A 23,142-nucleotide genomic window follows, 5' to 3' on the forward strand; every position below is an offset into this window, starting at 1 on the left:
TCAGGCATCGCCACACTTAGTATACACCATTCATCCCAAATGGATAATATTAAATAATTTCAGAAATCCAAGAAAGGGTTTTGGAAAACAAACACACACCCACACACAGGAGGTGTATCAATGTTACCTTAAATATTCCCTGGGCTGAATATTGAGTTCAAGCAATGCAACGCTGACCTAAATTAATGACAAAGTAGTTTGTGGATTCCAGTGAAATATTCAGCGTGTGTATCTCAGTGCCATGGAGTCTGGGGCTTTACTCTTGCAGGAAATGATGGCTGTGCCAGCTTGCTTCATTTATACTGACGTGGACTGACACCTTATCTCCTCAAACCTTCTCCCAGGGGATTTGCACAAGGGCCAGTTCCTAACTGCAGAAACTCACAGGTTTCTTTCATGCTCTCCGGTGTGAGTTCAGGCCAGACGTTGTAAAGCTTTCATGTTTACGTGTTCATATATAAAAACACATTTCTACCTCCCAGGCAGATGTTTTTCTGATTCACCATGCTGGCATAAACACGGAACGTGTGGGATGATGCTAATAGCTCAGCTCTATTAATGTACAGGAGGGTATAATAATGATAATAACATAGCAGCAAACAGTGATAGCATCCAAATATATTGAGCTCTTCCCTCGCAAAGTAGCACAGTATGTGAGGACCTGGAATGATCTGCCAAATCCTTCCTCAATGGAAAAGAAACAAATAAAAAGTTATTATTTAAGGCAAATTGGGTGCAACTTCAGGGTCAGAAGTTACCATGTTAGAGTTCACCAAATCTGGGAAGCCTACAGAAGAAAAAAATCCCAAGCTCTCTCATCATTCTTCTGTTTATTTTTACTTAAATATATTTTTACAGGCTGCTGTGGAAGACAGGCTACTAGGTTAGGTGGATATTTAGTCTGGCCCTCTTAAGCTGTTCATATGCCTTTACATATCTAGCCTGGAAGTTTAAACAGCTTTAAAAATCGATTTAATCCTCTTTTTTAGTCATATCTTAAGTTATAATGGATGATAGTTTGTCTAGTCAGCACTGCTCTTGGAATAGAAACCTGCTGTCTCTTACCTTGAAAATAATTTGCCATCAAAACTCAAATCCCTTCCTCCCTCTCTGTTCCCCACTCCTTACTTTCCCGACTCCATATTCAGAAGACAAGCTTTTTTTGGATGAGAAGTTATAGACTCTACAAAGGCAGAGCAAAGTCTGTTTCTGAGGCAGTACAGTACTATTACCAATAGTAACAACCACCCAGAAATGAGAAATGTAGCAAGTCCTTTGAAAGGACTGAACAGGATGTCTTTCTCATTAAATAGTTATTTACTATTGCACCTGTTTTTCCTCTGATGAGAAATCAAATACCGAATTTTGTTTCATTTAGGTCTGCAGTTTGTACCTAAATAATTTGCTATTCCCGAGGGAACGGGGCTGTGTTGGATTTAGAAATCCAAATTAGAGATTCAATCCTGACTAGTAACCTGGTTTTATTCCTCTCTTAACATTATGGAAAAGATGTAAAACCTGGAGATATACAACAAGGACACAGTAGCATAGTCCCAAATGTTTTTTAAAAAGTCAACTCGAAGAGATGGGTATTTACTGGCAGCTTTTTTTTTTTTTTTTTTTTATGTCTTAAGCAAAACAAAACAAGGAAATGTGTTATTAAACAGATGGATAATAGTGATGCAATTCTTTGCCTTTTGGTGTTTCTCTGCTTTCCAACACAACAAGTTTTCGTATACCCGCCACCCAGATTGACAGGTACTGTCTGAACAACAATGTCCCCATTTTCCTAAGTGTTAACCATTTGTAGCAGTAATTCTTATAACTTTAGGGAATAAGTTAATGTGACACGGCTATTGGAGAGAAAATTCAGACACATGCAAAAATTGAGACAATCAGTTCTTATTTTTGCATGTGTGTTAGCGATTCAAGGACAAAATCTGTTGTATTTGTTAAGAAAAACTGAAGCAGAGCAAGTCTAACTCCATGTATTAGCAGATTTCCAGTGGACTGTGGATGCCCAAAAGACTACTTCAGTCACGAGGCAGGCATCACTGAAAGCACAAGATGTCAGCAAGGCAGAACAGATACCCCAAGTTAAAGGCTAGAAGGAGAGCAAGAATCCTGTAAATTCCCACACTCTTCATTAAATCATCTTCTTTCAAAGGTCTTTCAGAGAGTGAACAACTAGATAATTCCAGACCAAGCTTCTTTGATAAAATGCTATGGGAATATATACTGAATGAGCTTGTTTCTGTTTTCTCAATAGCCTCAAGTAGGCATATGAAGGTTCCTCTGAAGCCTTCTCTTTCCTGGGCTGAAAAAGGCCAGGTCCCTTATAAGGTACAACAGTGGGAAGACAACAAGCAGTAAGCAGTAAGTTAAAAGAAGTGTATTTTGCTGGCTAGAAGGTAAAAACTTTTCCCTGTGAGGACAGTCAACCATTGGAGCAGGTTGTCCAGTCTCCATCTTTGGAGGTTTTCAAGACCTGACTGGATCAAGCCCTGAGCGACGTGATCCTATCTCACAGCTGACCGAGCTCTGAGCAGCTGTTGGACTAGAGACCTTCCAGAAGACCTTCCAACTGGAGTTAGCACATGATCCTATTGCTACCAACAGCAGGAGGACTTAGCAACACTTTACAAAAATGAGAACTGACAATGGAGACCTGAACTGACATCATGACGGGAAGACACTGAAATATCAGAGCGTATGTAAAAAGTGAATTCTGGGGCAGTACAACCTTATCTCATGCACCACAGCAGCAGATCAGTCTTATGTGACAGGACAGAGAGTATCTAAGTCCTTAGGTTGCGATAAATTATGAACCATCTACACACAGAGGCAAAATGTCACCAGAACATCTGAGATGTCATGGAGAAAACCTGTCCCACTTCACTACAAATGATGGTTCACAGCAATTAGGGATTGAGAATTTTGCTCTCTGGATATGGCAACATACTGGGTGTAGAAACGAATGATGGGCAGTTTATCATGGCTGATGATGTAGGCATCCTAAGAAAGTAGACACTTGATTTATTTTGTACCAGAAAATGGAAGAAAAAATCTCTATATAGGTTATACATAATTGCAAACTCAGCTCATACTTTAAACACACAGAAATTATTGCTGTTTACTATAACAGCTGACATTAAATATGCACAGTAAAGATCATAAAGACAAGGTAATATGCATTTGAAAAGTTCTTACAGAGTAGCACTCTCTAGGATATGCAATTAAACATGTAGGTATAAAGCAGAAGTCATCCAGAACACCCCACAGCAGTGGCTGAAATTACAGAACACTTTTAACAAACCCCTAAAGTCCTCTACAAGTAACTTGGAGTTCAGTGCAGAATCTGTGGGCACCATTGAAATCAACCATTTGCAGACGTCTTAGGTCTGCTTCTCTAAGGGAAGTTACTGCAGACAAATGGAAACTCCACGAGTGAATGCTAAATGTGTAGTTCCCATCCAAATATGGAGTCTAAATTATAAAAAAACTGGAAGAAAAGTTAATAACATGCAGGTGTTTGCCAGTTTAATTCCAAAGGCTCAACTACACCTTTTCAACACCTTAAAAACCTGGTAAAATGGTCAGACACCACAAGACAACTGATATAATGATGCGCTTCAAAATCCAAAAACTATCGGTGAATACCTCAAAATTACAAATCATCTCCAAGTCACATGAGTCAACAGCATTAAAAAGAAATACTTTTTGGATTTTCTCAATGAGATTTCCCCAAAACCTAATCACCATGACAGCCTCCATCTTTTTGACTACTTTAATACTTTCCCTACAATTCATACCCGATGACGGGGCTGAACAGCTGGCAAGATGGACAAAGGAAAATGTAAAACACATGGCACTGAAAGCGTAGAAAGTCTGTACTTGTCAGAAGGGAGTTTTGTGCGATTCCAGAAAAAGACAAATAGCTGACATGAAGATTATTCATGTTATGTTCATGGGTTATTCAAACAGGCTTCTTTTCATGCTAAGCTCTGAAGTTTGGAAATTTGTCATTTGTTATAATGTTTATAAGAAAAACTGATGGTCAGTTCTGCAGGCTGGCTAACTGCTGATATCTGCTTACTGTTTCACAGTGCTTAATGAAGTCATATACATATATATTATATACATGTATTACAGATTAATGCAAAAAGCAAAAGCAAACAAATAAAAACAGTGAGCCAACAAATGCAGAGGGACTATGCACAGAGCCCGGTTGCTGCAAAACAGTCACATCCTAAATAAAGGTCTCCTTACCTTTTCTGCATGTATTAAAATGGATATTTCCAAGACAAACTGGAATTATTTAAATACTTTCCAGGCATGCCTAAGAACATTACCTAAAGCATTATTTCATAGAGAAACATAGTTCATAAGACATCTAGTACTCATTTATTTTTTTGTGCTCCACTTGCATGCTGTGTATGTCCAGGTATGTATTTGTGCCCTACTTTCAGGCAATATATAAATTTCACTTTTTAGAGCAAACACTACACTGATCAGGATACTGCTTTCTCTTTTAACTTTGCCTTTTTCCTCCAGGCATTTCGAACACAGTAGTAGGATCACAATTCCTCTGTGCGACATCACCTACGTTTCACGGACAGAAAAATTGAGGCAGTAAAGCTCAGACTGATTTCACCGAGACCTTATCAAGTGCCCCGTTAGTAACCCAGCCACCCTCCCTTCCTTCCACAGTCAATGAAGAGAAACAAGGAGACCAGGCTGCCCTGCCAAGGACGCCTCCCTGTCCTTTGACATTAGAGGATTTTAGGGTCAACAGACTCCTCTTTCAGGGTCTGTGAGGCATGGAGAGCACTAACCCTACTTTATGCCCTTGATGCACACAGGTGCCGCTGGGAAGAGTGGTGGCATCACCCAGAGAGTTCTCCAACTTGCTGAAAATCTGACTTTGTCCTTGCAGGACTTTCTCCACTGACACACGCTGCGACAAAATGACTATAAAATCTGTAAATACACCCTGTAAGAGACAAAGTGCTAGGTCACTGGCAGATAAAGGAATAAAAGCAGGACTCAAAGCCCAGTCCCCTGTTTCAAATGCCAGATCATGTATTTTTTAAATCCTCTTTAGCTTCTATATTCATCTTCATGCCAAATGGTACGGTCTGACTGACATTTTTGACCTTTTATGTATAGGAAGCTATACAGAGAGAAATGGTGGGACAGTCATTTCAGTACACACTAAATCCGTAGTTTTTAAAATCATGGCTAGGACTGAGATCTCATATTAAGTCAGTTAAACAAGATTGTCAAAAAAAAGAAAAAAGAAAGAAAAATACCTATTGGAAATTATGCCTTTTGTTTCAGTTGGAAGAATATTTTTTTATTTTATTTATTTTTATTTTTATCTAATCTTGCCCATTAGTTAAAGGCAGTAAACATAATTCTCAATTTTCCCAGCAAAATTTATGATCTCTGTCACCATGTGGACAAAAGACGTTTCTTCTTTCTTTCAGGTGGCTTGAGAGGCAAAGAAGAAAATTCCTAGAAAATGTCTGCCTACTACCGAAGGAAGAGGAAAAAAAAAAAAAAAAAAAAAGTGGACAATCCAAAGAGAAAAAGAACATTGTAAAAGTGTGGCAGAGCCTTAAAGGCTGGCTGAAGATTCAGAGCGAGAGCTTTGAGCCCGGTGCACACAGGTCAGTCAGCACTTTCAGAACCTGACACAGGTTTTTTCTGGGGAGATGAAATAACTGCACGACGACACCGTGCCAAGCTCTGGCTGTTTCGTTAGAGAAAGAGCTGAAAAATGTTTTGATCAAAGTTGTTTCCTCTATCTGCACTTGCTACAGCTACTGAAGTGCAGACTGCAAGCGGAAATTATTCTGGCTTCTCAAACCAGAAGCACTACAAAATTGGCTGGAAGCAGTAATAAATTTTGAAGGTTTGGGGTGCTTTCCTGTCTTTTTTTTTTTTTTTTTTTCTCCTTTCTCCTTTTTCCTTTTTTTTTTTTTCTTCTTCTTTTTGGCTTAAGTAAAATACAACCTACACCCACAGGCTGTGCTCAGCTTGAATTCAGCAGGGTAATAACATTTCTTACTTTTCTTAGAAGTACAACAAAACCCACAAAAATCAACTCAAAAGTCTTTGGAGGATCCTCGGGGCTTTTACCTCCATCCATCGGTAAACTGAGGCACAGATTTAAAACTAAAAAAGCCCGCTCTAAAGCCTTGTGAAATCTGCAGACTGAACTGCAGTTCGGACACACCACGCAGTTCTTTAACGTTCATAATCCTTCAGGCTTCACATCACAGACTGCTTCCCAAAGGGTCATCCTTGGAAGGAGAAACTTGCATAACATCTATTCATTTTTAGGCCTGGGGTCTTTGTATGCAATGACCAAGGCAAAAGATTGCAGCTGATAGCTAGCCTATCACACCGAGCAATCTCTGAAACGATGACAGAAGTACTCAGAATTGGGAAAACTTTAACGTGCATCCACTTCAGCACACCTGAGATAGAGCATCTGTCCTGGGGCGAGGTGGAATAGGCCCAAAATGCTGGAGATGCTGGTCCCAGCTTTCAGTGCTGTATAAAGCAGGGTTATCACGCTCTTTCCCCTCATCCCATCCTTTAAACACACGCAGTTCAATTTATTCAGCGCTCTGAACTCTGCAGATAGGGACTTTATTCCTTTTGTCTATGGTGCCCAACACAATAGGACCTCAATCCTTTGTTGGAGCCCCTTAGAGCTACTGGAAAACAACAGCTTTAATCTGCTTTATCCAGTCCCAGTGAATGAAGCTTTAGAGGGTATTTTTTTTTGCCAGCTCTGCCAACTAGATACTTCATAAAGTGAAACAGAATCTCTGCTTCCTTCAGGGCACCTGCTTTCAATTACAGGAAACATACGGCACCTTCAGATTTTCAGCTTTCAACATCTGTGCTTTGCAGGTACAATTTGTTGCATTCAAATTACCGCTAAACCTGCAGACTGGTGCCTGGCTTTCAGGGGCCTGCTTGAGAAACACTAGAGATGGACAGAAAGTAATGGCATTTGCAATCACTTTCTAATGACTGATTAATGACCGTTCTGAAGAAAATCCTTTAAGTTGTTCAGAAACATCACCCTGCTTTTCTTGGGAGGTCTGTTCTGCCTCAGCGTGATTAGAAACATCACCTCTCCCATGTAGTAGATGTACATACTGACGTCGCTGTCTGCTAAATACACCAGCCTCACACCCTCTTCTACAAGATACGCCACCATGAATACCTTTAAAAAGGAAAGGACTCTTTCCTCTCACCTGGAGTACTGTGTCCAGTTCTGGGCTCCCCAGTACAAAAAGACAGGGATCTCCTGGAGAGAGTCCAGCAGAGGGCCACAAAGATGATACAGTGCCTGGAGCATCTTCCTTATGAAGAAAGGCTGAGAGACCTGGGTCTGTTCAGCCTGGAGAAGAGAAGACTGAGAGGGGATCTTATCAATCTTTACAAATATCTTAAGTGTGGGAGACAGAGGGATTTGGACAACCTCTTTTCAGTGCTCTGTGGGGACAGGACAAGGGGCAATGGCCACAAAATGGAGCCCAGGAAGTTCGGCACCAACACACGAAAGAACTTCTTCACGGGGAGGGTGACGGAGCACTGGGACAGGCTGCCCAGGGAGGTTGTGGAGTCTCCTTCTCTGGAGATATTCAAGGCCCATCTGTACGCCTACTTGGGCAGCCTGCTGTAGGGACCCTGCTTCGGCAGGGGGGTTGGGCCCAATGATCCCTTGAGGTCCATTCCAACCCCTACAATTCTGTGATTCTGTATGAAAACTAACAGCCTTTTAAAACCAAGCAGTCACAGGGGCCACCACAAAGGGATGAGCCAGAGACAGCTACAGGTTTGACTTCATTCTCTGCATTTGTAGCCCATCAGGTTCTGATGCATCAATCAGGCCTGTATAGGGGCTTTTCACCCACCTTTTCCAGATAGCACTGGTCCATACAAAATGCACCAGGTCATCTGAGCAACCCCCCAGCATTTCTCCAGGCTGGCGCGGTAACACTTCACCACTGGTGGCAGGAATCTCAGGTTAACCACAGCCTGTGGTGCTCTATAACTTTACATTCTCACTGCTAGCCTACAGGCTCCTGATTTCAACTGCCCCCATGTCTCAGCTGGTGTTTGTCAAGTCACAAACAAAAACATAGCTTGCTGACTTGCTGGACCTAGGAAACACAAACTGGGAGACCCAAAGGTCTGCTGGCAAGATAGAAAGTAGTACGAAGAAGTAGCAGAGAAAAAGATGCACTATACTGGTAAAGGGAAAAACCAGGGGAAAACATTTTCTAATTCTAGACATGCAAGAACATGTTTTCACGGACAGATAGATAGGAGATCTGTGGCAGCACAGAACTTGTAGGAATACATCCCAGACAGATATCACCAGGCTCAAACTCAGCTGGTTTTCTATACAGCGATGGCTACTGTAGTATTTAAGTGTTTATGTTATTTATTTTTGCATTCTTTTACTAAATAATTGTAACTAAATTACATTATTTCCTGTTTATTTACAAGGATCATCCTTCTGCTTAATGTAAGGAAGTAGATTCTGCTCCAGAGGAATTTCACTGAACTGGCTTAAAATCATGAGAGGTCTGCTATGGAGGGATGTGCACCGAGTGCTCATCCCTCTCCCATCCTTGTGGCCCTAGCAGCTTATGGGAGAGCAGTCAGGGACATAGAAAAAATCAATTATTATACATGAACAAATCATATCTTAAAAGAGAAAGGGAGAATTTTTTTTTAGATTAGAACTAACTCAGAAAAGGAAGCAAGGAATCAACTGATGTTGCTTACCTAATGTGAGGAAAATCCCCCAAATTATTGCCATACCAACCTTTATGAGCCTTCCAGGCCATCATTTTGTGCAGGTTCTTATCACAGTAATGAGGAGAACATTACCAATCCACACTGTGGTGGTTCACTATGCTTTTTTTAACTGGGTTTCACTCTCAACTTCTGCCTCCTGAAATTTTGCTTCAGGAGACAGGAGCAGTAGGATGGGATCCAGACTCATCTTTGAATTCCAGGCAGGACACATCTCCTACGTTTGGTTCAGGACTTTTTCCGCTTTAATTATGTTTGCTCTTGAATGTAAAGTTAAGTCACTGCTCAACCATTAACTGTGTTCTGCTATGGCATCTACCACTCTGTATTTGACTTCACTAAATGCCTTGTGTTTTGCTGTGAGTTTTTGATAAGTGTGTGTTTGCAGATTTTCATGACAGACTAATAACACCAAAGGAGGCTCCAGGAATGTTTTAAGTAAATATTATGTGTATATTTTCTCAACAGTGTCTGCCTACCAGTACCTTCAGAGCTGCATAATCTTATCTAGAATATTTTTACATATTGTTTGCACTAACCAGTGTGGTCCACACTACTAAGCAAACTATTATTTGATTAAAATATTATGCAGCACATAATTCTGGGACACACAGTCATGCAGCTCTGAAGAGGCAGCAGTTTCCATTTCTGTCTTGCAAAATCCTCCTTGCCACCATTAAATATTTCTTCATCAATCATAATGAAGACTGAGTAGATACAAACTGTTACCTAGGCTGGGAATTTTTAAAGGATATTTTAAGAAACTATTTGTTTTTCTCCCTCTGCCTTTTCCCTTTTCCATTGTTATTGCCCACTTCAGCCAAAAATTTACGATAGAGGATGGATGCCTGGAATGCAGGTCCAGCTGCAAATGATTTAAATGTGTAAGATCTTCAGAGCAGGCATCTTCTCTGACTGTGTCATGAAATGACAGAACATCGATATGGGGAAGATGCTCAAGCTTGGTGGAGAGCAGATGTTAGGCATCTTAACTTTTTCTAGTAATTTATTATATTGTCATCTTTTCGGCTGCCACCAGCAGATGGTTTAACAGTTTGGAGTGAAAGCCGCATTGAAAAGAATTTAGTAGTGCCAGTGACATCGCATTACATGGACGAGAACTGATTAGGGCATTATCTTCTCATCTGAAATATGAGAATCGAATTCCATGCTCAGCCATAGACTTCCTGTGGACATGCCTCATTTGGGGTATAATAACAGTACGGTCTTAACGACGTCGGTTGCCTGTATAGACCATACATGAAACAAATTTAAGCTAAGCTAGTTACCGGTAACAGCTGTGAAAGCATGAGCTCTGAAACTCATCTGCTGTAGACAAATCTCTAATCTCTTTGGCTCAGATTTATTAAATCTATGTGTCCAGGATTTCCTATTTAGTCTGTGAAAAGAAATAATCAATTTAGGGGGCAATTCAGACTTCAGGTGGACTAAAACGGAGGTAGCAATGTCTCTCCATTGGCTACAGAGGCATCCTAGGGCAACGGTAGATAAATACTATCTATCTGTAAAGGAGGATAACAGCTTTTTCACAGCAATATCATGGAGACAAATAGAATGCATATGGCTTAGAAGAATGGCAGCAATTATTTACCTCAGTTAGATCAACTTTCTTGCTTTCTGTTCAACCTGTCTGCTAAAAGTAAGCCAATATAGGACTGTTGTGTAAAGGTGAAGCGTTCCTTTTCCATTTCAGCTGTTTAAGGTGTTGATAGGAACTGAAGACCAGATAGGACATCCTGTGTCACCAAGATTGGTCCCTGGCCAATATGGGTAAACCCAAATAATGATCTCATTCATCACGTTCAAGGCCTGTAGCCCAGTAAATACTGTATTGCCACAGGCTTTGTGCTGAGCCTGCACAGCCTTGGAACTGAGGCACTCCAGGCTTGTCTGCACTCGTGCAGCCCAGCCTCGAGCTTTGTTTTAGCTGTGTTAGCTGTAGCAGCGGTTTTCCTTAATGATCAGGTGGTTAGTGCCTAATTTATTTTACTTTTGCTTATCTTCACATAATCGTGTGGGTTCACTGCAATTTTTATACAGCCAGTAGTAACAAGTAGTCACTCGATGTAGTATGAAATATTTACGATGCCAGAATAATGACACAGTAAAGAGGAGCACAGACATGGTGTAACAGCCTCAGAAGAGGTGACATGACACAGTGCAGAGGAGCAGAGGCACAGGCTAGTATTAGGTGAGGCACAGAGTGACACTCAGGACCTCAGGGCTATAAAAAATCACCAACAGTTAGCTGAAGAAATGCAAGCCTGCAGAAAGAAAAAGTATGGAAGGCATTGCACACATACTGTGTTCAGGGGTATTGTGGTGTTGCAATCCAAAGAAGAGTGCAAGTTGTAAAAACACACAAAAAAGAAAATAAAAGCAGCCTGAAGTAGAGCCTGGATTGAGGAAGAAGAAACCATTGACATCAGAATCATGATGCTCATGGGATGGAGGAAGCAGAAACCCTGACCACCTGCTATAACCACTGCACACCTCCAAAAATTAAGTCCCCTACCCAAGGGGAAAGGGTGAGCAAAACACCCCCCAGAGGAGCAGATCCTTGGAAATGTGTGTATATCAATTTTAAATGTATCAGTATTGAAGCTTTATTCCCCTGTAACGGTATCCTTTCTTTTCTCTCAATAAGTAGATCTAGACTAGTTATAATTCCTTGATTACAGTGTTAAGATTCCAATTACATTAACAATATTTTTTTTGCTTTTACACAGATGGCACATTTCACCTAGCCTGTAAGAAGATTCTGAGAGTAATGAAGTTCAACATTATGCCTTTTGCTTTCACTCCTCCCACTAGACAGCCATTTCAAAAACTCACATTCCCCCCTTCCCCCTAAAAAAACCCTTACTAATTTTCAGCATGAATACATCCAATTTATATGCATTACTGTCTTGTGCTCCTCTGTGCTTTCGATGCTTTCCTATGTCCCTGCACAGTGGTCATGTTCCTGTTGGGCATGGCAGAACCTAATCAAGACAAACTCTTTTTAGCCTCATCATGTGGGACAGTCTCTCTCGTCTGTTCTCATAGCAGGAACCCGAGCAGAGAAAAACAGATTATTCAAAAAGTTTAACATTACCTTATCCCCCAGTTAAGATGAAAACTGTAGACACGACAATTTTATGCTAATTTCAAACATTTGGGTTTGCTAGGGTAGTTTTTGAGTAGTAACAAAGCGAGATGTAATAATACAACAATCATGATAATATGTTAATAGTTTTAATTGAAGTAATTTCTGTAGACAATAAGAATTATACCCTAATGTGTTAATTAATCTGATTAGGAAATGTTGTGAAAATGAGTATGTAAAATGATATCAGAGGATAGCAGGAAAGGCATGTTTTACAGGGATGGTGTTCCTCGGGGTAAGATTTGTAGACGTTAACTCGCAAGGCTTCAGTAAGGTAAACAGCTGTTTTGATTTTAGTTATAATGAACATTAACTCTAGTTCCCCATTTCTGCTTAATTAAACCTCTGACTCTTCAACCAATGAAGTGAAAACAGCAAAGGTAACGGACACTAATTGGGCCCTGTGCAAATTCAGCCTCATCTTACACTGAGTGGTCTGCCTCAACCACCAAAACTCCTGCAAAATTAAGGGACAAAAATCAACTGCCCTCTGCCAGCGTACCCAATGATTTCTTTACTAATCAAAGCCAAACCACATGGATGTAGCAGAAAGAACTGGATTGTACAAAAGCACTGCAGGATGTGCAAAGTGAAAATTTAAATTAAAAGCGTTTTTATTCTTGTCCATGTAGTCACTTCCTTATTTTTTTTGTTATACCATTTAAAGCAAAAAGCATCCAAAACAAAGAAACCAACTCACAAAAGATTCTCAGCAACCCTCCTGAAGGACGGACAGACAGCATGTTCCTCTGCTTTTTGATTAATTTTACCTTCCCCGAGAGAGGATCAGAATGGTGGCAGCGTGAAGTTAAAAACCAAACAAAAGCACATTGAAGAGAAGGAAAGAAAATGGCCCATAATGGGCACGTGTTTTTTAAAGGCAAGAGTAAAAAAAAAAAACACAGGAGACAATAGAGAAAACCTTAAAAACTATATAGTGTTATGCTCTGACCGGCTTTGTAAGCGCACACGGTCTCCTGTACAAAATGTCCCCTCTTCCTTCCTACAACATGTGCCCGGCAGCCCTGAAGTGCCTTCATCTGAGAGGAACTGAGGGCTCGGTGTGACAGAGCACAGGCTTCTCCCAGCTCACTTACAGAGGGTAAAAAAAAAACAAAGAGGAACTTCTGCCCCCGAGGACAGCAGATAATTTCACGTTATTCTGTTAATGGATCTTTAAGACAATCCGATGGATAGGATAAGAAAATCATTGAAATACCTCGCAGTCCTTCGGTCTGGAAGAGACAGCTGCACCCTCTCTTGAAGCGTCTTACTTTACGAGCATGCTCGTGAAGGTTTCTGTCAGACCTACAACCTTTATCTGAGCTTCCTTTGTGGCTTAGTAATACAAAAAGCGTCGCCTAATCGTTACGCCTAAACCATTCGTTTGTTGGTGAACTTCTTTCTGCAGCGAGCTCACCCTTTTGTAAATCTAATAGGGAAAAACTGGGGGAAAAAAAATCCTGTTGTTCACTACAAACAGACAATAACCCTTAATACAAATACACATGTGAACTCGTGGCACTGTAACAGTCGCTTGGGATTTACATGCACAAGGAGGTTCAGCTCTGAAAGCACCATTTTGTAGCTCTCCAAAAGGAAGTGGTAAATGCTGTGCTCGATCTCCCTTCTTCATGGGAGGCTGCCTACCTAAGCCCTGAACTGAGAGCAGACCTTAAATATAAATCACTTAATTGCTCGTTTTATTTGATACCCAAGTACTTCATGCTAATAAAGTTAAGCATTAAAGGATTACAATGTGACAAATTATACGCCCATCTCATAAAAGAAATATTACCGAAACAGAGTCGGATCTGAAAGGCTCTCGATAACGTAGAGCGTAAGTCTAATTTTAGCTGATTCCTCAATCACTGGAGAGCTTGCAGTGTACACAGCCAGCCCAGCTCAATCAACTGACTTTTATCTCTATGACTGCAGGTCACATTATCTCATGAATGAACTGTTATGTAGGTCAGTCAAGAGTCATCTTCTAATTGAATGCACGTTTCAGCCTTGGCATTTATGCTCCAGATATCAAGACTGAAGACAACAGGCGAAGGCAGAAGAAAATATTGAAGAAAGGAGATGTGGTAATTAGCCTTTGTTTCAGACAACAAGCATGGAAACAGATGTTAGCAGAAGCTCGTAGACAGTTGTTTTCATTTCAACTGGATTTAGTACAGGTGGAAAGTGTGGGAGCAACAGCTCGCTGGGGAGAGGCTTTGCTGGGTCACAGATCAGATTTTAGCCACAAATCAAGTGCTGTCCTGCTAATGTACCTTGGTGTGGCCGGGAGGTATATTGGTCCCTGCTGAGGCATGTGCCAAATATGTGTCTGCTTACTTGCAGTAACTGATACCACCAGCTCCTTTCGTGCAGGCCAATGCCCAGCCATCAGGAAGGACTATTTTTGGTTGCTCCCAAGTCAAGGTGGATTTGAGACAATGGAAGTGAAAGTTCCCACTCAGCGTCAGTCTCCTCAATAATACTTGTACTTACACATTTTAAAAGAGAAGTCTTCAGGGAGACTTCCCTATATGGTTTGTGAACTGTTTATTCAACTTTGCAATCAGGAGACCGATGTAAAATACATTAGAGTTTTATCTCCAGCAACATTTGGGTAAAATGAGGAGTATCAGACTGGAGATGCTCCAGGAAACTAAAGCAAGAGATTTACCACATTACAGAAACACTTTTGATCAGACGCTTCATTTCATTTCCTGTTCAATCCAAGTTATTCTAATTTAGATGTAAAGGCAAAATTGCAACTGATTAAAATTGGGTCGGCAGCAGTTCCCGTATGAGGAAACGTGGGGCTCACAATCAGATAAAAGCCAAGCTGTCTAAAAGCGGTACTGCCTGCACGTCACATCCGTGACCCACACAGCTATTTACTAGTTGCTTTTCTGTTTTCGATCCTCAGAAACAATTCACAAAGGATTTTCTCCTCCCTTTGTGCTCCCCTGACTTTAAAAATCGTTTGCAGGATGCGAAGGGTTACAACTAGGGAAGTGAAAGCAAAATGCCCAAGGCCAAGTTTTTCTGTAGCCTGTGTACTGGTTGCATTTTCAGCTCTTGTGTCCTGACAGCTGCTGTCTTCAAGTGTGCTGCGACATGCCTCTTGCTGTTCTAGCAGTCTTTTTGTTCAGCTCCAAGCTTGCTTTTTAAGGCTGTAAAACCTTGGTGGATGGGGGGTAAGGAAGGGGAGGAGCAATGCAGCAGCTATTATATGGGAGATAGCTTTTTGCCATCTTCTGCCCCACCAACTTCAAAACAAAGAGTTTTAAAAAAAGTACCAAAGTAGCTAAAAAAATAAAGAATAAAAAAAGCAACAGAAAACCCTATCTAACCCCCTTCCCATCTCCAATAAAGCCTTTGCTCCAGTGTTGTTCTCATCTCCCAGCAACAACCGCTTTGCACTCACATAGCGTGATTCTTAGGAGGATGTGAAAGCAGTTACAAACATCTGTTAATTAAGTCTCAATTTGCATGTGAGATGGGTAATATACTAATTTTACAAATGGGTATGTTGAACCACACAACGCTGGATAAAGCTGGCCAGCACAAGTACTTAAATACAAGCTAGAATGAGGGACACTCCACTTCCTTGGTCTGGCTACTGCTCTTCTAAACAAAATAAAGGCTGCACAAGTGTGCCTGAGGTGCTGACGCCTTTTACTTTGCAAAAGACAAAGTCAGAATAATTTTCCAGAACATAAACACAGATATTCATCCAAAAACACATAAACTGGTTATTGATGAATAAATTGCATCAGGTCCAACTTGCAAGAAAGGGAATTAATGTCTTTTTAATGGCTGAACCAAGGGAAGGTCATTATACAGTGTTTTAATTCTAGTACATTAGTTTTGCATTTATACATTAGCAGTTAATGTGATAATGTCAAACTCACCACTAGTTGTGACATCATAAAAATAAAGGCTGTTTTAGTATTCTTTTGGAAAAACAAAAACAAAACAAAAACAAAAAACAGAGCTGTTAATAAACTCTCCTACTCCAGCCATTGGGAGAATGTTTGTCTTGCTGTATCAATTTTGCATGCAAGATCAAAACTATAATGGCAAGTCAACAGATGTGAAGAATGTAAATCTTCGGGAAAGTGCTCAATAAACAAAGGCAGAGAGATGTTTGCTGGTGTTGTTTTGTTGTTTTGTTTTGTTTTGTTTTGTTTTCCAAATGGAACCTTTTCAATGCTCCCTGACCTGTAAATGCCACTTTAAATGAAATGCAGAAAATAAATTAATAGTAGAAGTAAAAACAAATCTAAAGTAAGCTTGAGGAAACAGCCTCTTCAGCAGAGATGTTATTTTTTGATTCTTCAAAAGACACAAGCAACGATCTGGCAATCAGCACTGTTAGAGTAAGCCGATGCTGCTCAGAGCTAATTTTGGGCCGTGCAGGAACAGAATTCAGTGTGCTGGATCTCATATGTGGACATTGTGTGTATCCTCCAAAGGCAAAGTATTCTCCTAGGATTAGCACTTACAGAAATGGAGTATTTCCCTGAAGATCACACCTAGAGCTTCCTTTATAAGGCTTATAAATCGAGATGGTTGTTTATCATGCTATTAAACTCGGTTGTGTGTGTTGTTATTTCCCCCCCCCCTTCTCTTCTTTTCTCTCTATGGATTAACATTTAGCAAAATGAAAATTTCCTGAAGGTAATTACCTGGCTGCAATTCAAGGCATTCATAAAAATTACAGTTCTCTTTGGCAAGGGATTGGCACTGAGGGGAAGGAGCCACCGTCACAGGAGGGCGGATTCGAGATGCTCAGCCTCCCAGGGACGCAGCCCTGGCGGGGTTTTGCTGCAGCCCTTCCTCATTCTTTTTTTCTTCTTGCTTCTCTTTCAGTGCTCTCCTCTTGTTTCCTAGGAGTGTATTTGCATTTGACCCATTTTGTTTGCCCTCATGGGGCCGCAGGGGTCTGGCGTAGGCCCTGTGTTTCGTGGTAGTTACATGCTGCCTCTTGGATTGATTTTTTCCCCCCCCCAGAGCTACGGCGTATCGTCTGCTGTGCAGATGATACCGTGCTTGGTGCAGCTCGGCTGTTTACAAGTGCTGCAGTGCAGCTGGGGCTCAGCACCACTGCAGGCACGTGGTGGCAGAGGTCGAGCAGTTTCGCTGAACCCTACCCTAGTGAAGAGGAGAAACCAAGCTGGAGGCTCTGCTTCCACCAGTCATCATGGTAGGACTTTGTTCCACCCTTGAAATGATGTCTTCCCTGCAATTTTCATCTCTTCCCGGGCATGGACCACTGCACCACTGCATCCATCCGGCTGCGCTTTGCTGTATTTAGACTAAGCCATTTAGAACATTTTTACTGCTGTGCTCAGGGCAGTCTGGGGTGATCCGAGCCAAGATTCCCAAATGTTCCTATAGCACAACCAGCCATGACAAAAGTCTCCCTGAAAACTGGGCTGACAAAAGCGTGGATCACACCTTATTTTCCTTCAGGTGGCTGCATCTGTGGGCTTAGAATGGCTCAGGTTTGAAGGGACCTTACAGATCATCCAGTTAAACTAAGTTAGACTTTCCTAGCACTGATTTTTGCTTTGCTATATTGCTTTTCTCCAAATCCTTTTTTGTAACCCTTTAAGCTGTTCAAGGAAACCACATCAGTTTTTATTAAAGTTTACTTTCACATGATTTGCCTGCCCCATTTCCTTTCTCCATACCATTATAAAACCTACCTTCAGTAGGCTAACTGCTTAGAGCTGTTTCATCTTTTCCAAAACCTCCCAAATCTCTTCTGAAACTTATTAACTTTCCCTTTTCTGCCAGCTCCCCCTCCCCCTACAGATGATAAAATAAAGTTGCACCTGTGGTTGGAAGGCTGAGTCCCTAGTCAGCGTATCTGCATAGGTGAATGGAATATTTCAAAGATTTCTTCCTTTTCACCTGATATATGATGTCACTATTCCTTTTTTAGGCATTGAACCCATGTCCCTGTCACACAGAGAGATTATGCTAAGATTTCTGTCAGAGGAAAACAACAACAACAACAACAACAAAAATAAAACCAACAGCTGCTGTCTTCACAGTGCCCACTTAACTATTAAATAAGCATTTAAATGGACAATATATAATAAGAGACCTTCTTCTGGGGCAATTTATGCAACTATGAATATGTAAGTTACGTTCTACTGTTCTGGGTTGACCTCTGCTTACTGCAGTGTTGACAAGGACACTCACACTCTAACTGCAAGTCCTGATTTTGTTACAGGCAAAAAACCCACTACAAACAAAATCAAAACTGAAAGAACACAACCAGGCTGAATGCAAAGAATCCTCGGTTTTTACTCAGACAGAAAAATTTCAGAAAGTTTTCAGTCCATGTGGCAGCAAAAACCAGCAACAACAAAAAAACTTGAAAAAAACTTGAAATAAATATCCTAAAGGTTTATGAATCTCAAGACAAATAAATACATATTTGGTTGGGGTTTTATGTTCCGTTATTTCACAAAAATCCTATTCTTCCCAATAAATTTAAAGACTCTTACAGGCACAATATTATTTTTAATGACCTGAACTTAGCAGCACCTTCCAATTTTGCAACTTTACTCTATCACCTTTGAATGTTTTAATTTGCTGGAAAATGTGAAAAATTTCCATGCTTAACTCACTGCAAACTTAATCTAACACAAAGATTAGTGATAATAGCTGTTTTACGCTAAAATTTAAGAGAAGGAAAGTGTTCTAGTGGGAATTACTAAAAATTGCATATTTTGCCCAGATTACTTTGCCTAGCTTTTAAACAATCAGCTTCAAGGAAATGAAGAATTGCCCCCGAGATGCCCCCAAAGAAAAGCCTGAGATGCTGCAGGCAGGGTCCCAAAGCACTTGCCTAATGATCAAGAAATGCAGGAGACAACAGGAGAGACTACATACAGCCATGACTGTCACTGCTGGCTTTCTACAGTATTGAGATAACCAAGATAGCTAATGCTACATAAAGAAATATAGAAAATAAGAGTCTAAAGGGAAGGAGGATAATACAAACACATACACACACATATATATCCTCATTTATCCCATCCAAATCCAGTTTGCCAATATTTAGCCCTGGCTCCTTTTACTCTGAGTTTTGCATCTTAGTAATTTTGAACTGGGGAAAAGGCAGCTGGAAAAGAGATAAGAAAGGCATGAGAATGAAAGGTCTTATGACAACCTAGTTTGGCTTTGTACAAGGATCATGTTACATCGGAGAAATCAAGTGTAATGGCATGCGGTAGGGGCAGGTAAAGGCAGGAGCAGCACGGAGCACAGCTGTGATTTAATGCTTTCCTCTGCATGCTGGCAGTGGGGTTTCGTTATCAGCCTCGATTTGCTGATGATCAGAAACCTAAGCCAAACAACAAAAATTTCCATCAATGAATATTTATAGGGCAAAAGGTTAACAAATCTGGAAAAGTGGGACTGAGCTGACTGCAGAACACAGCTGGGAAAAGAAACCTGGAAAAGCTGAGAAGGCTGAATTTTGATTCAGACCCTGTTCTGGAAACATGCAAAAATCTCTTGGACTTAAAATTCAGAGTGGAAACCAGAGGTAGCATGAGGACTGCAAGACAATACTTTTTTGGTGAAAAATGAGATTATTGAATATGATAGCAAGGACAGCAGTGGAACAACACAGCAGAACCAAATTTTTAAGATGGTCTGAGCCAGAGAGGAGGTCAAGCATGGGTCACTTGCTGCCTCACTGCTTTGGTGAAGTCACCTGAGATGCTGAGCCTGCTGGAGCACTCACTGAGAGCTTGCTGGACTTGCCCTTCTCTGGTTGGACACCACCACTTTAGATTTCAGAAGCTACAAGACTTTTTAAAGCATGAAAATTGAAAAAAAATGTTGTAGGCTTTTAACATGATATTCAGCCTAAGACATTTTGTGAAGAGCAGAGATATTAACTGAATTGGTACATAATGATATTGCTAATTCTTCCCCATGACTGACAAATCACATACAGAACATAAAGATCAACTCTAATAAAAGGAAAAGATTAACAAAAGGAAAAACTGATTAAAATGTTTTATCTGAGATTGGAAATCTATTGGAAATTAGTAGAGTGGTTTAAAAAAAAATCCTACTTCAAGATTTTATACAGAGCCCTGAAGTCTATAAAATCTTCCAGTTTTCAGCTGAAGACATTTGAATATTAACTAAAAAGGCAAAACTACAATTCTTTGTTAAGGTGTGAACTGAATACACAGCTGCCAGGACATACCACGATCGCTTTTTCCTCTTCTACCTGTTACTTTTAAGGCTTATGATCATATAGTAAAATAAGTAAATGGAAACACATATTTGTAAAAAGAGTTTTAAATGATGCGACTCAAAGAGGAAGATTTACACTCATAATGAACTTTGAATCTAAAAATGCAAAAACACAAAAGCAACTGAAAATTCAAATTGATTATTTTTAATACTGCATTGATAAGCCTGATAGCTCTTTGTTGTCCTGCAATTCCTGGTATACAATGACTGGTACTCTGTGCTGCCTGAATACTGGGAGGTGAACACAAGTTTCAATTCTAGTTGTTAAACTTCTGAATTTTCAAATACTTGGGCATATTGCCTAAATGCTACTCTATTAAAGCAAGATTTAGGTTCACATGGGAATGAACATGAGAAAACTGTAAATGGAAATTGCTGGAAATCAAGAAAAAGTTGCATTTTAAACAACAACAACAAAAAAAAGAGGATTTCTGGGAGGGATGGGGAAGGACAAGGTGTTTACAAGTTTTCAGGTTCCCAAGATTTTGATGCAAAAATTTGCTGTTTTGCAGATTTTCTGCCAAAAATAAGACCTCCCCCCTGTATCAACCTAACCCAATCTTCTCTTGCCATTTTTCCCAAGCTCTGCAGACCTTACAGCTTAAAATCAGAACATGCACACAGCTGCAAACACGTGACATGCTGCAGTTCATGTCTATGCGGTAATGGTATTTCCTATGCAAAGGCATGCAGCAGCGCGAGACTCTCCTGATTCCCCACCATGACAGCACTCACCTTGCTGCTCCTGAAATCTTGTGTTTATGGGGAAGAGCAGTTCTCGATGTATAGTACTAGTAGACCTAATCTATAAACTTACAAGATGTGTTTTGAGCAAGGTTTTACCCAGGAAAATACTAATGGGTTGAAACCTAAAACTTTCTGGAGGCATGCAGCGGGTCTTCCTTCATCTGTCAGCAAGCTGGAAGGTCTTGTGAGAGGGGACGGTGCAGGTGTTTTTTAGTTCTTGGTATTTTCCTGTTCTTTCAATGGGATTTTGAAACAGAGAGTGCCTTTGGCTAGCTGCAAGAAAGTCTCTGGCTTGCTCTTTAGGAAAGAGGAGGTTTGCCATTCACTGAGGTCAAGGCACAAGCAAGGCTGCACCTGTACCTTCCTTACCTTAATATGTAAGCATATAAAAGTGTGGGAAACCACACCCTGGAAAGAAATGCTGGAAAGGATTGAAGAGGAGAGAACTACCACCTCTCATTGCATGGCACTGCCAATTTGAAAGAGACTTAAAAAGCATGAAAAAAAAGAAAAGCAAAATGCAGAAACAGAGGGAAACGGGAAGAATGGTGAGTGTTTTAATTTAAAACTCAAAGGTGAGGGCTTTAATATTTAAAGCATCACTCACCTTACCAACTCGTGTCCCCTCCAGCTAATGGAGAGCCAGGCAAGTTGAACTGCCCACAGAGGGACAGCCGGCAAATCCCCTGGACTGACCCCCGCCTCCAGGCCTGGACCCTGCTGCCTCTTTACCAATTTTTTTTTTCTGCAGCCTGCACCCTGATTGAGAATCGAGGCGAAACAGCAACGGAAAAGCCGTGGGGGGATGCTCAGAAGGTGGCATTCAGTCTGACACATCAAGGCTCTTGATGGGGAAAGCACCCATGATAAAATCTGGTGACTTTCACGTGCTTCAGCACACCCTAGCTCACATCAGCAGTTAATTTGGCCTCGTCTTAGCAAAAAAAAAAAACACCAAAACATCTAAAATATACAGACACGAAGGTTTTTCTGACTCGCATACCTCCACAAATACTAATCTCATACTAACTCCAACCCATCTGCTCCGAGCAGGGAGTTTTGTGCAAACCCAGCCTAATGTGCAGCAACACATTGAGAACTGGAGCAGAACTTTTCCCCAAGTCTGGTCTTTTCAAAGAGGCTTTCCTCCCAAAACTAAACCAAGACGCACACCCTCGGATGGACACAACCTCTTGACTCAGCCTGAATGCTACTGCGGGAAGTTTGGCTGCCTGCAGAAAGGACCTACCATTACACGTGGTAGCTGATAAATAACCACGTGTTGCACATGGTCCAACAGCACTGCCAGGGACCCTGAGCAGAAGATGCAGCAGGAAAAGCAGGAAAAAAAAAAGTAGCAAGTTTTATATTGAGGGTAGAATTTAGGATGTCTGTTTCAGTGAAGTTGCGTTGTATTTATGCATTAGGTTTAACACATGATGTCAGGAAAGGTGTATTTCAAGAACTGCATGTAAAAATGAACGATGTGATTTAGTTTAATTGGAAAAGACAGGCAGGCGAATGCAAAGGGACACGACTGACAAGCAAATAAAACATTCCTTGGTGCGGCAACAGAGAATATAAAGCAAAAAGCACCACCCCAAGCTGGCCTGCTGCATGCCTATCTCAACAGACCCGGACAACAGCATCAGTCCTCGCCAGCAGCCCTTGGGACATCCCATTCCCCCGTCCCTACCTGAAGCAAGTGGAGCAGGCACCTACAAGGCACAGCACCCACCTCCTCGTTGTGCTCAATACCTCTGGCTGTCAGCCTTCTGCAACCTCCCACTCCTTGACCACAGGAAAACAGGAGTACGACACTCTGCGTATTTTTTTTTTTTCCGATAACAAAGTTTAGCACTTCTGAGAAACAGCCAGAATAATGTTGTTTCAGAAAGTGCAAGTAACGAGCAGTATCTTCCAGCCGGCCCGTAATAAGTTACACCCAGAATCCTATTTAGCAGTTTACATAATTCACAGTTTCTCTGGTTACATACTTTGTAAAATATGACATCCAGCTGGGAAAGTTGGTCAACTTTATTGTCGTATGGCAGTGGCTTGCTTTATATCATTTAGATATCAAT

At 40.9% G+C, this 23,142-nt stretch overlaps 1 protein-coding gene across 18 annotated transcripts in view; it reads right to left on the reverse strand.

The window, feature by feature from the left end:
* Positions 1–23,142, reverse strand: part of CELF2 (CUGBP Elav-like family member 2) — a 560,320-nt gene that overhangs the window by 188,375 nt on the left and 348,803 nt on the right. For 2 of the 18 annotated variants that reach the window (XM_084506673.1, XM_084506669.1), the window contains exon 1: positions 13,239–13,386. The exons of 15 other annotated variants lie outside the window; for them this stretch is intronic. The gene's annotated coding sequence lies outside the window, so the exon portion shown is untranslated. Of the gene's footprint in view, positions 1–13,238; positions 13,387–23,142 lie in introns of those variants that run through there. One more of the 18 variants, XM_084506674.1, reaches the window with a different exon arrangement.

This window comes from Aythya ferina (genome assembly GCF_964211825.1).
Source record: "Aythya ferina genome assembly, chromosome: 1".
In the NCBI taxonomy this organism is placed as follows: domain Eukaryota; kingdom Metazoa; phylum Chordata; class Aves; order Anseriformes; family Anatidae; genus Aythya; species Aythya ferina.